The following is a 12473-nucleotide window of genomic DNA, read 5'->3' on the forward strand; positions in this document are numbered from 1 at the left end:
TAAAAAATAGCTATTTAACAAAAAAAAATACTTTTGGAACCCATTTAAGATAACTCAAAACCTCAAATTTGTTTTAAAGCATTTTTTTGTTGTTAAATAGCTGGTTTTGTATTAGTCATTTGAGAAAGTAGTAATGCTTCTTTTGATTGAATTTGCTTCTGGTTATCATGCTTGTTTAGATTTAGAAAGCAGGAAGCATGTTAGAGCTGTGTGATGCTCTACCCTCTGTTAGCTAGGTGGCTACTAGACACTGTGAGAAGGAAGCAGTTGATTACCTTTCAGACTACATGTCACTGGGATGATCCTGCAGCAATAAAGGTTAATTTTTATATTAATAAAACTAGAGAGATCTTTTGGCAAGCTCAAGCCCTTGGCTTTCTGGAAAATATAAACCGATCTTTATACTTATGGGACTTGGTTTTAGTGATATCAGGGCCCCTGTCAACCCTTGATTGTGTAGAGTTAACATGGCCTGGGTGGATGTGTTTCCAGGCATTGGAATGTGGGATACAAAGCTGAGTGGTTTAATTTGTTGTTACTGTGTTGTATCTTTTCACACAAGTGCTACATCCAAGCCAGTCATGAAACAAAATGATTTGGATTTTCTCATTTTTTCAAAAAATACTTACTGATGTGTTAGGGAAGCTAAAAGGGAACACCAAATTGATGATAGTCAATTCCTATGGACATATAAAAGCAGGTAGAGTAGAAGGCATCCTGGAAGAGCTACTATCTGAGAGGAAACCTGTAAGTTAAGTAAGAATTAGCCATATTAATGGCAGAAATATGGCAGGGATGGTTTCTTAGTAAGAGGGGGCATTGGATGGAAAGGCATCAGAGAAAGAGAGCCTGTCTGTAGGTCATGATAGCTAAAACACAGGCTATTTTCATAAGAATCAGTAAGGAGAAGGCGATTAAGAGGTGAACATGGGTCTGATTACAAAAAATTATATTGTGAGCATATCAGACTTTATCTGGAGAACACAGGGAGCCATTGAAGTGTCTTCAGCAGAAGAATACTTTGACCAGATTTGCATTTGGAGAGCAGTATAAACAGCAATTGGAGAGACCACAAGGGGAGGCATCAGGATCAGTGAAGAGTCAAGGAAGAGGTCATGAGCACCCAGATTAGGGAAGAGACAATGAGGATGGTGGAAAGTGAGCAGATTTGAGAGGCTTTTAGCAAAAATGTTAGGTCGATGTTAGGCCTTGGCAACTCATTGGAGGTGGGGTGATGACAAACAAAGATATTGTTGGAAATCTGGACAGGTACAGTGGGATGAATAAACATGCTATTATGTGTGAAAAGGCATGGCTCACCTTAGCCCTCAACCTACTGTTTTCTGGTGTTATAACTCCAGTTTATTTTATTGCAGGTGTTGAATATCTGAAAGCTCTATTACCATTTATCTTAGTTTGGCATGTGATCAGAGATTTTGATATTTCTGGATTGAACTGGGCATGGCTGATAGTGAGAGATAAAGAATTTTTGATTCCCAGTTCCAAGTTGCCACCTTCATATAATGAGAACAAAATAATATATTTTATAGAAAATAAAATAACAGATTTTTATCACGGGAGGCTCAATCTTTACTAAATCTTGCTATAACTGCCCCAAATGACGCTTACCTTCATATTTGCTCTGACTTGTTCATGTTCTAATCATTCTTACTATAAGTTTCATTATGATCAATGGATAAATGTCACAATAATTATTCTGCACAATTTCATGGTTAATGTATACATCTAATTAAAAGGACTTTATTAAACTTTTTTCACTAAACAAATTGTTTTATATTTCTTAAGAAAAAATAATTTCAAGTTTCCCCACAAAGAATATGGGGATTGTTCAAAATCAAAGAGCTAGGTTTTTAGCCTATGCTATAGTGTTGACCCAACCATATAGCAAGTCTATGATCAATTTCAATAAAATAATTTCCCTTTTTCTTATCTGATTTTTAGAGATAGCAGTAGGAATTTGAATTTAGAAGTAATAGCCATTTCCAGGAAGATGCCTGAGATTTAGAAATTGTTTGCATAGATGTTGTATATTAAACAGGTTAAACAAAGATGTTCTTTTTCAAGTCTGAGAGTTTATATTCATAAATAATCTTGTTGTTTTGGCACTGGGCATTGCATTTAGAGAAAATAATGTCTGTGTAAACACATCTATCCAAAAATGGCACTTTTGCTCACAAAGATCAATATTTGTGACTGAAGCAGTGAGGTTTCTAAACATAACTTATTATGCGGTAATTTAAAATCCTTTAGAAAACGAGTAGGGACTGCCTAATGCATAGACTCCTAACTGTGAATTTCAAGATGACCTCCTACAATTATAAGAAAGCCACTTCTCCAAGCATACTGAGCATCAACTCTGGGCCTCAAGGTGGGGCTAGATGGAGTGTTACGGCATGGCCACAGACAGTGCTGTGAAATCCCAGCATTTCTGATAGTTTGATTGCAGATCACTGTCTTGTCTCCCACCTTCATCCTTCCATGACCTCAATTTCTCTCTTGTGCTTAGGTCTTTTAATAGAGGGACTAACAGCTAACAAATTTCTGTTCTACTTTGGAGGCCTTCAGGCTTCTTCACATTTATCCTGCCCCTCTTACCTCATCTGCGTAATTCACTGAAACTATTTATTCTGCTGTATTCCTGTCACTCTACACTGGAGAAACATCCAGCCCAAATAATTCATGATCCACTGGAAGGCACCTGCACGTTTCTTCAGATTTAATTTGGATCATCCGCTCCCTCTGCCCTTCTCTGATCTTCCTGATTAGAGCTAACCACTCCTGCCTTGAACCCCCTGTGCATGTTGGACTTGTTTCTATCACAACCACAAAACCCTGTATTGTGCTTGTCCTTATTCGCCACCACTCCAGACTGTAGGCCCTTCTAGGATGGGAATTGTGTCATTCGTTTGTAATGCTCCCATATCTAGCACCATGCCTAGCCACTTCTGAAATGACAAATACATGTATTTATATTTTTCTTTCCCTGAACAAATTATTTAAAACAGGAAAGTCTGATGGGCAAGGAAGTAGGCACATCTAGTTCGTCATCAAGTTCTGCCTATTTTGCTATTTAAACATGTCTTGTATCCAAGCTCTCCATCTTACTCTCTCTACCTGAATTCACGTTCTCATTTTCTCTCTGCTGCAAGATTAAAATGGCCTTCAGATGTGCTCTGTTCTCTCTAGGCTTAGCCCTCACATTCACCCTCCAGGTAGGTGGCATAATCATTTTTTGATGTGCAAATCTGAAGGTGTTCCTCTATAGTTTATGGGATAAATTCTAACATCCTTAGCATAGCACATAAGACCTTTCATGATCTGGCCCCTATTTGTCCATTTTCATCTCCTGTTATTTTCTGCTTCAGCCATAGTGAACGTTTTGTGTGGTCTCATACAATGCAGTTTATTGTGCCTTGTTCTGAATTTTTCTGTTGCAAAAAATGCCCCTCTTCAGTCCAATTTTTTTCTGGCAAATTCCTCTGCATGGAAAGAAATCTAGAGAGAACATGCTTATCATAACCTGGCTTTACCACTTACTTACAAACTGTTTAAACTTGGGCAAATTGCTCACTTCTCTGTGTCTCAATTTTCTCATGTGTAAGTCAGGGATAATATTCTTTCTGCTTAGTAAGTATGCATATTGCATTAGTCAGAGTTCTTCAGTAAGACAGAACCAACAGGATGAACAAATAGATAGATAGATAGATAGATGATAGATAGATAGATGATAGATGATAGATAGATAAAAGAGGATTTATTAGGGGAATTGGCTCACATGATTATGGAGACTGAGAAGTGCCACAACAGGTCATCTACCACCTAAAGATCCAGGGATGCTGGTAGCATGGCTCAGTTTAAGTCTGAAAGCCTCAGAACCAGGGAAGCCAAAGGCCTGAGAACCCAGGAAGCCACTGGTGCAAGTTTCAGAGTCCAAAGGCCTGGAGTTCTGATGTCTAATCATAGGAGAGGCGTGTCCCAGCTTCAGGAGAGAGAGAGCGCAAATTTGCCTTTCTGTTCTATCTAGCCCCCCATCTGATTGGATGGTGCCCGGCCACATTGAGGGCAGATCTCCCCCACTCATCCATTGACTCATGTGCCAATCTCTGCCCAAAACATCTTCACAGACACACCCAGAAATTATGCTTTAGCAGCTATCTAGGTATCCCTTAATGCAGACAAGTTGACACCTAAAATTATCCATCACACACATCAGCTGTTATTGCTTATTTTATTCATTAACGCTTTACAAAGAATTTCACTGCTACAAGCAACCTTTCAGGATTTCCCAGGATGGATTAGATTTCTCCCTTATGTGCTACATAGTTTCTCTTGCAGATCTTGATTCTTGGACTCACCAAATTTTGTTGGAATTGTCTTTATGGAATTGCCTTCTTATTGGACTGTGAGCCACATGAAAGAAAAAAAAATCATGGGTTTATTAGGTTTTATATCTTCAGCATGATACATGGTGACAGTAAATGCTCAATAAATGTTTGATGAGGGAGGCTGGGCACGCGGTGGCCCATGCCTGTAATCCCAGCACTTTGGGAGGCTGAGGCAGGTGGATCACGAGGTCAGGAGATTGAGACCATCCTGGCTAACATGGTGAAACCTTGTCTCTACTAAAAAACACAAAAAATTAGCCAGGCATGGTGGCAGGCGCCTGTAGTCCCAGCTACTCAGGAGGCTGAGGCAGGAGAATGGTGTGAATCCAGGAGGTGGAGCTTACAGTGAGCCAAGATTCCAGCCTGGGTGACAGAGTGAGACTCCATCTCAAATAAATAAATAAGTAAAATAAAATAAAATAAAAAGTTTGATGAATGAATGAGTTATATAGTAGGAAGAATCCATGATTTGGAGTCAGAGAGATCTGTGTTCAAATTGAATACTTACTAGCTCTGCATCTACAAGCAAGTAACTTAGCTTCTTGGAGACAGTTTCTTTATAAATAGGGATAATTCTTTTTTTAGGATTAGGGATAGTATTACACATAGAGTTTATTGCAGTGCCTAAAACATTGTTGTTTTTATCCTGAAAAAATATTTAATAATTTTATTGCAAAGTTAGAGTTAGCTGGCAGACGCAGTTTTCCCCTTGAAGAATCATATTAACTCTGAAGAAAGTATCATCTAGTGCTTGTGTTTGTCTAAAGATAATGTCTTGCTAAATTTCTCTGGAAGTATCTGTATCTTCCTGAACTCCTACATTGTCTGTAACACCCAGCAAACACTTAGAGATGTCTTTCCTTGTAGTTTAACCAACTTCTTTGTTTACTTTTTCTGTGCAAATAGATTGTAAGCATTTTGAGGACAATAACTACGTTTTATATTTTTAAATCCTCTTCCTGCCTACCCATACATTGTCCCCTCCTCTTAATTGAGATCTCTGCATGAACTAATCAGTAAGTAAATGTTGATTTAAAAAGATGGGTGGGGCCCAAGACCAGGCAGTGGTGACTGGAATGCTATGACTCTCAGAGAGTCCATCTCATCTGGAGTAGAATCCCAGCCGACAGTTAATGCAAAGATTGCACTGGACATGAAGGGGAACATAAAATAAGATATGGTGCCTTCTTGGCAGGAGCTGAAAATCTATTTGGCAAGATAAAACATGCTCAAACAGAACCGTTGAGGAGTAGTACTAAACAGAAAGTGATTAAATCCCCACTGTGTTCAGAAGAAGAGAAATTAAAAATTCATGCAGGTGAGGCTGAAGAGTAGAGATTGTTGGGAGACTCCAAAGGGAAAGAGACAGAACCTCATAGATATTTGAATCTTATGATGTGCCAGGCATTGTGATGAGTGATGAACATGTATTCTTGTGTCTGTATGTGTAAGTGTGTGTGTGCATGCACATGTGTGCATACATAATAGTAACTTTTATTCATTCATTCAATAAACATTTTTAAAAACCTGCTTAAAAGACACAAACATAAAATTTATTATCTTAACAATTTTTGAGAGTATAGTTCAGTAATGTTGAGTATTTTCATGTTGTTGTATAACAGAGCTCCAGAACTATTTTGTCATGCAAAACTGAAAGTCTATATTCATTAAACAACTCCCCATTTCCCCCTTCCTCTGAGCATATGTTCTTTTATCTAATCCCTATAACAAATTTGTGGGATAGTTTTAGGAATGCCATTTCACAAGGAATCGAACAAAGCTTAGAGGTTAAAAAATTTCCAAGGTCCTATAAATAATAAAGACAAAACCAACGAGCCATTGATCAGGAAAGGAGTAAACTATTAGGAACACATAATTTCAGGTGAGATAGAACTACATTTCGCTTTTTTGCAGGAGTTGGTTTTTATGGACCATTCATGGGCATGGTAGCTCTTGCCTCTAAAATGTGCCACACAGCACCTGATGCTGCTCTACTCTCAATACTTCTCTTTCCTAGAACTAATGTCTCTGCTAACTCAAACGATGCTGAGGAGAAATGGCTGCCAGATTGAGAACATCAGAAAATTGTGTGGGTTCCTATGTTCACATTTTGGGCCTGTAATCCTCCCAGGCCACAAGGTATCAAAGACTGTTCTTTAGGGTGAGGGATGTTGGATCAAGTTTTAAATCTTGCTAGAAATTTTCATGGGCAAGAGAGAAGGAACTTAAATGTATCTTCATGGACCGGAAGAGCTGGTCTCTTGGGGTGATAGTGGCAAAGGCAAAGGAGAATCTGGGTGAAAATTTTTTGCTGTATTTTCAGGATTACAGGAAAGAAAGGGAGCTAAAATACAAGATCTATATATTATCTCCACCTGGAAGAACTCCGTGTTGGCTAAGGTCTTACAGATAGCTTTTTCCTACTGCGATACATCCTGGCAATAGATTAGGCCACATGCGGAGTTCTACGAAGTAGTTGTTTAAGAAAGGTACCGGGGTAGCAGATGTACTTGGAATGATAAGGCAGGAGTGGAAATGATTAACTGTTGTGAAATAATGCATTTTATTTGTCAAGCACTATGTGAAGTGCTTTATGCACATTTTGTTGAATTCTTAAAATGACTTTTTATGTTAGGCATTATTGTCCTTATTTTATAAACTATGTCTCAGGAAGGTAAAGAATTTGCCTTTGATTACTGGGTTGGTTATTAAACTCACATCTCTCAGCTTCAAACCCAACGGTCTACATTTTGCTTTTTGATACACCGGCTGTGAGCATCTGCAAACCATGTCTCTACTTTTTTGATTGGTTAAACCCTGTCAGTTGGGGATACTACAGGAAATTGCAAGCAGGAGGAGGTAGATGCAACATGTTCTTTCTTTTTTGCTGTTGTTTTTGTTTTTCTTCCTATCTGCTTTCTGCTGGCTTTCTTTTCCCATGAGCATCACCCAGCAATGCCTCTTCAGTCTTGCAGCAGCAGTTTGTTCCAATAGCAGCAGAGGAGTCCAGTTTGTAGTTTCCCTGACACTCACAGAGTCAGCACCAGTCGCTGGCTCCCCTTCTTCAGAGATCTGGGACCCAGCACTATGGGATGCCTCCTTCCGCTAAGCTCAGGGACTCAGCACCATCAGATTCTCCTCAGGAGTCTGTGGGGCCTGTGCTCCAGGCTTCTAACTGTTAATAATTCTAGTATCTTCATTTTGTTCCTCCAATTCTAGGAATGGTTGCTGCCTCTATGATGCCTTAGAGTTCTCTTTTTGCCATTTCAGTACTTAATTAACAACTTTTACAAAATTAACAATTCTTTATTTTATTTTATTTTGAGACGGATTCTCGCTCTGTCGCCAGGCTGGAGTGCAGTGGCGGGATCTTGGTTCATTGCAAGCTCCGCCTCCTGGGTTCAAGGGATTCTCCTGCTTCAGCCTCCGGAAGAACTGGGATTACAAGCACATGCCATCACGCCCAGCTGATTTTTTGTATTTTTAGTAGAGGCGGGGTTTCACCATGTTGTCCAGGATGGTCTCCGTCTCCTGACCTCGTGATCTGCCTGCCTCGGCCTCCCAAAGTGTTGGGATTACAGGCGTGAGCCACTGCGCCCGGCCAAAATTAACAATTCTTTATATTAATTTCTTTCTGTTTAACCTGTATGATTTCTGGCTCTTGGCTGGATCCTAAAACAATTAAATAACTGTTACTACTGCTCATCATCATCATCATGGCTTCCATTTATTATTTAGCAATGCTTATAAGGTGGTAGAACTAAATTCCTCATAGTGGGTGTGGGAGGAATGCACATCCGCTATATTCTTTTCTTGCTACCCATCTGGCTACCTTTGGGATGGAGCAGAATTTTTCAGGGGCACAGGCAGTTTGATCTTGCTAGCGCTGGTAGTGTCTATTAGCCCTGACTTGATGTTTTGTAATCTATATATTCAGTGCTAATTAAGCCCCAAAGCAATTCCAGCAAAGCTCTTTATAAGAACCAGGGCTATGTTTATTTTTCCCTATCGACTCTGCAGAGCCAAGAATAGTGTCTAGCAGTGCTTGGTAGGTGTTTAGTGTGCATTTGTTGAACAAAGGATTGAATGAATGCATAAGCAAGGCTTAGGAATATTAGAATCTTATCCTCTCCAGTGAATGGATTCTGGAAACTGACTTCTTGGATATCTGGCCTTCTTCCTGATTTGTACTTACCTCGCCATCTGGGACTCAAGCCTTGAACTGAAACCCAGTATGTTCAACAGAAGCCTGACAGCCATTCTATCCAACAGAACTTCTCAACCCCACACTTCTTGTCCCTTTCACTATCTATGCCCTTTGAGTTGTTGGCTTGAGATATGCTTCGAATCAGATGGACCCTCCTTGAACCATGGCATTACTACGGTTTCTGCCTGCTGCTGAGCTCTACTCTATAGGTCTCTATGGAAGCAACCCCACTCTGAGCACTGGGGAAGGCCTCTTTCCCATTGGGATTTGTACAGCAGCTAACTTCTCCTGCTGTGTACTTTCAAGTGGTTGAGCTACCTCTGTGTCTGCCCCAACCCTAATTCCCTGACCCCACCCAGGATGCTGGCCCATGCTCTTCTCTCTGCCAGCCTTTGAAGTTCCTGCATGTCTCATGGTTAAGACTGCACAGTTTGATGTGTTTATAATTCAGATAATTTTCACTGGTGCTCGTTATATGCAGCATAAGTCAAACAAACAGAATTTCTTCTCCACCTGACCTCAGAGATGAAATAAAAGCTATCTTTGTGTTTAAATAAACTTTTCCTGGCCACCTTTATGCATAGACAAACTTTCTTTGGGATACTGAAAGAAGAATATAAGAATATACATACCTATATTTGTAATTCAACATGATTTAACATTATTTCCCCCAGCTGAAGTTATACATGGTTTTGTGTAAGATTTAAAATTAATCTCATGTTCAGTTTCAACTTGTTATTGTGTCGACTTTTTTTTTTTAACTTGCAGAGAAGAACCATTCCATGGGTCATATCACCTAATCGACATCTTTCTGGTTTTGCTCTCTCTGTCTAAAATATCAGAGAACAGTGGAAATTTCTGCATGACTCAGAATGTTGAAAAGCCTTATATGATAGTAACATAGCATAAGAGCATATCCTGTGATGATTTTTCTTTTAATAATCAGAGTTCTGGTTGTCAGGTTATAGTAGGAAGCTTTTCAAGATGGGATGCCTTTGAAGTAACCACACAGTTCCTTCTCTCCTTTTTCTTCTATGATCACTATTTTTTTAAAATGAATAAGTAGGCGATTGATTTTATGCCCAGAACCCAACAATGAGACCCCCACAGAACAGGGATAATTGGAACACAGATATGTGAGCAGATGGGGAAAAATATCAGCAGGAAGGAAATGACCCAATGAAGTCTCAATGAGTAGAATATGGTTTACTGGAAAGTGTATAGCAGGTAGTACGGACCCAGCAGTAGGTCTGGAGTACAGACATTACTCCCTCAGAAAACTGGGAAAGGCAGGCAGAGGTTTAGGTAAGGTAGATTAAGAGGCCAAGGTCCTGGAACAACAGTGTGAGATCAGGAACTCAACAGCTCAAGTTCACATAGGCTGACTGAGTTTTAGGACATTGAGCTATGGCCTAAGGCTCAGTGATCTTTTCACTAGTAACTGAGACAAGCAATAATGAAGAATAATTTAGGAGTGAAGCTGGACATAGTGAGTCTTGTCTGGTTCTCCTATGTGTATAATTTAGAAATCAGAACATTGCTATTAAATAATAGTTAGAAACAGTTTAGGACAAAGGACTTAGACAGCAATATTCTTCCCCAGACAATACCCCCCTCCCACTTTTCTTCTTCTTGTTGTTTTGTGATTAGTTGGAATTAATTGGAAGGGATCTGGGAAGTCACTGTTATAAAACATTTGTGAATATCAGGTTTGGTGAGGAATAGTATTTGACTTCTGAAGTATGGATGTTGATTTGTGACCAATTAAATATCTAAACTTTCTGTACTTTAGGAGTTGTCAACTAGCTGTAATTTTGCCCTCCCCTTCCCTCAACCCAGGACATCTGGCAATGCCTGGAGACATTTTCGTTTGTCATGACAGGGGAGGGGGAATGGGAGTTACTGTTACTTCATCTAGTGCAAGGGTCCCCAACCCCCAGGCCGTGAACTGGTACTGGTCTGTGGCCTGTTAGGAACTGGGCCATATAGCAGGAGGTAGGCGACTGGAGAGTGAGCACTACTGCCTGAGCTCCACCTCCTGCAGATCAGCGGCGGCTGATTGTGTACCCTATTGTGAACTGTGCATGTGAGGGATCTAGGTTGCATGCTCCTTATGAGAATCTAACTAATATCTGATCTGAGATGGCACAGTTTCATTCTGAAACCACCCCCCACCCCTGTCCTTGGAAAAATTGTCTTCCACAAAACTGATCCCTGGTGCCAAAATGGTTGGGGACCCCGACCATTTAGGTAGGTAGAGGCCAGTGATGCTGCTAAATATTCTACAGTGCATAGAAGTCCTCCACATCAAAAAATTATCCAACCCAAATGTCAGTGGTGCTGAGGTTGAGAAGCCCTGCTATAAACCAAACAGACTATCATTCATTATTTTTTTTTAATCCTGGGATTCTTTGTCACTGTGGATATGTTTCTTGGGCAATTGTTATACTCCATAAATATTCTAAACTTGTTCTGAATATAACAGAATCATCTTTCGGCGCCAGTTTTCTACTCAGTCTCCACAGGTTAGCATTCTCTGACTATGGCATGTGTGTTTGGGTGCGTGCAGTTCATAGTAGCAGAATAGAATGAAACTGTAGACATTCACAGACCTTCTAAAAGGATTAATACATGAGCTTCCCTTTCAGGGTTTTCACCATCTGAGCTACTACTAAATAAAATAGGTGCTTTACCCAGAGATGCAAGCTTGAAACTACAATGTGACCTAATATGTTGTTTTTAATGCAGATTAGTTTCTTCAATGCCAAGGCAACAAAAACCTGGAGTGAAATCCTATTACTCTTGCAAGCTGATGTACATATTCTTTTCTCATACACAAACAGCTTGGAGACTTGGACCTAATTTTATGGCATCTGTGTATGCTAGGGCCACTAATAAAATGGACACTGACTGACAAGAGTTGAATGAACTTTGTTAATCTGTTAACCGGCTGGGTTCACTTAGGCCTAGTTGACTTTTTTAGAGGAATTATTCTGTAATTGGAAATTTCTATGCCCCTTACATTTTAGATGATTGAAGGACTTGGTAGGTTTATTCTGCCTTGTGATCTTTAGGTGCTTTTTATGTATCTATCACATAGAATCACAGACTTGAAAAAGACTTGAGTGAGGTCAGCAAGCTACTGCATGCAGCCAAATCTGTCTTGCCACCTGCCTGTTTTGTAAAATAATATTTTATTAGAACACAGAAATGCTCATTCATTTATGTATTATCTGTGGGTGCTTTTACATTAAAGTGGCAGAATTGAGCAGTTGGGACAGAGATTATATGTCATGCAAAGCCTAAAATACTTATTATTTCTCCCTCGGCAGAAAAAGTTCATTGACCCCCACCTAATCCCAGTTCCTCATTTTGCAGATGAGGAAACTGACTCCTAGAGGGACTGACCAGACCAAGGTCACACCACTAACAGAAAATCGAGGTTAAAGCATGATTAACACATGTTTTGAGAAATGAGGATGGTGAATATCAGACCACTGACAAGCTGTGTTCTAACAGCAAAATGAAGAGAAAAAAATATATTCTATAACTTGATTTACCAAAGACGAAAAAAAAAAAAAAAAAACTGGCTTGATGGATTTACTTCTCCCCTGAATAGATCGGTTGTCTTTATGTCATGCAGATAGGGCCGAAGCAGGACTTCAGTCAAATGACATCACAATTTTGTGCAGCTAGGTGGCTGTTTTCCAAAGAATAGCAGAATATTTGTTGGTCAGCCTCCTGTGTCTCAGTATTATATTCCTCAAAAGTTGAATTATTGATGGTAAGTCAGAGAAGACACTTTGGTAATTGCTGAAATCTTCACTGTATTAAGACTGACTGTCCCTGTGTTCTGCTGT

Source organism: Symphalangus syndactylus, chromosome 6 (genome assembly GCF_028878055.3).
Source record: "Symphalangus syndactylus isolate Jambi chromosome 6, NHGRI_mSymSyn1-v2.1_pri, whole genome shotgun sequence".
Classification (NCBI taxonomy): domain Eukaryota; kingdom Metazoa; phylum Chordata; class Mammalia; order Primates; family Hylobatidae; genus Symphalangus; species Symphalangus syndactylus.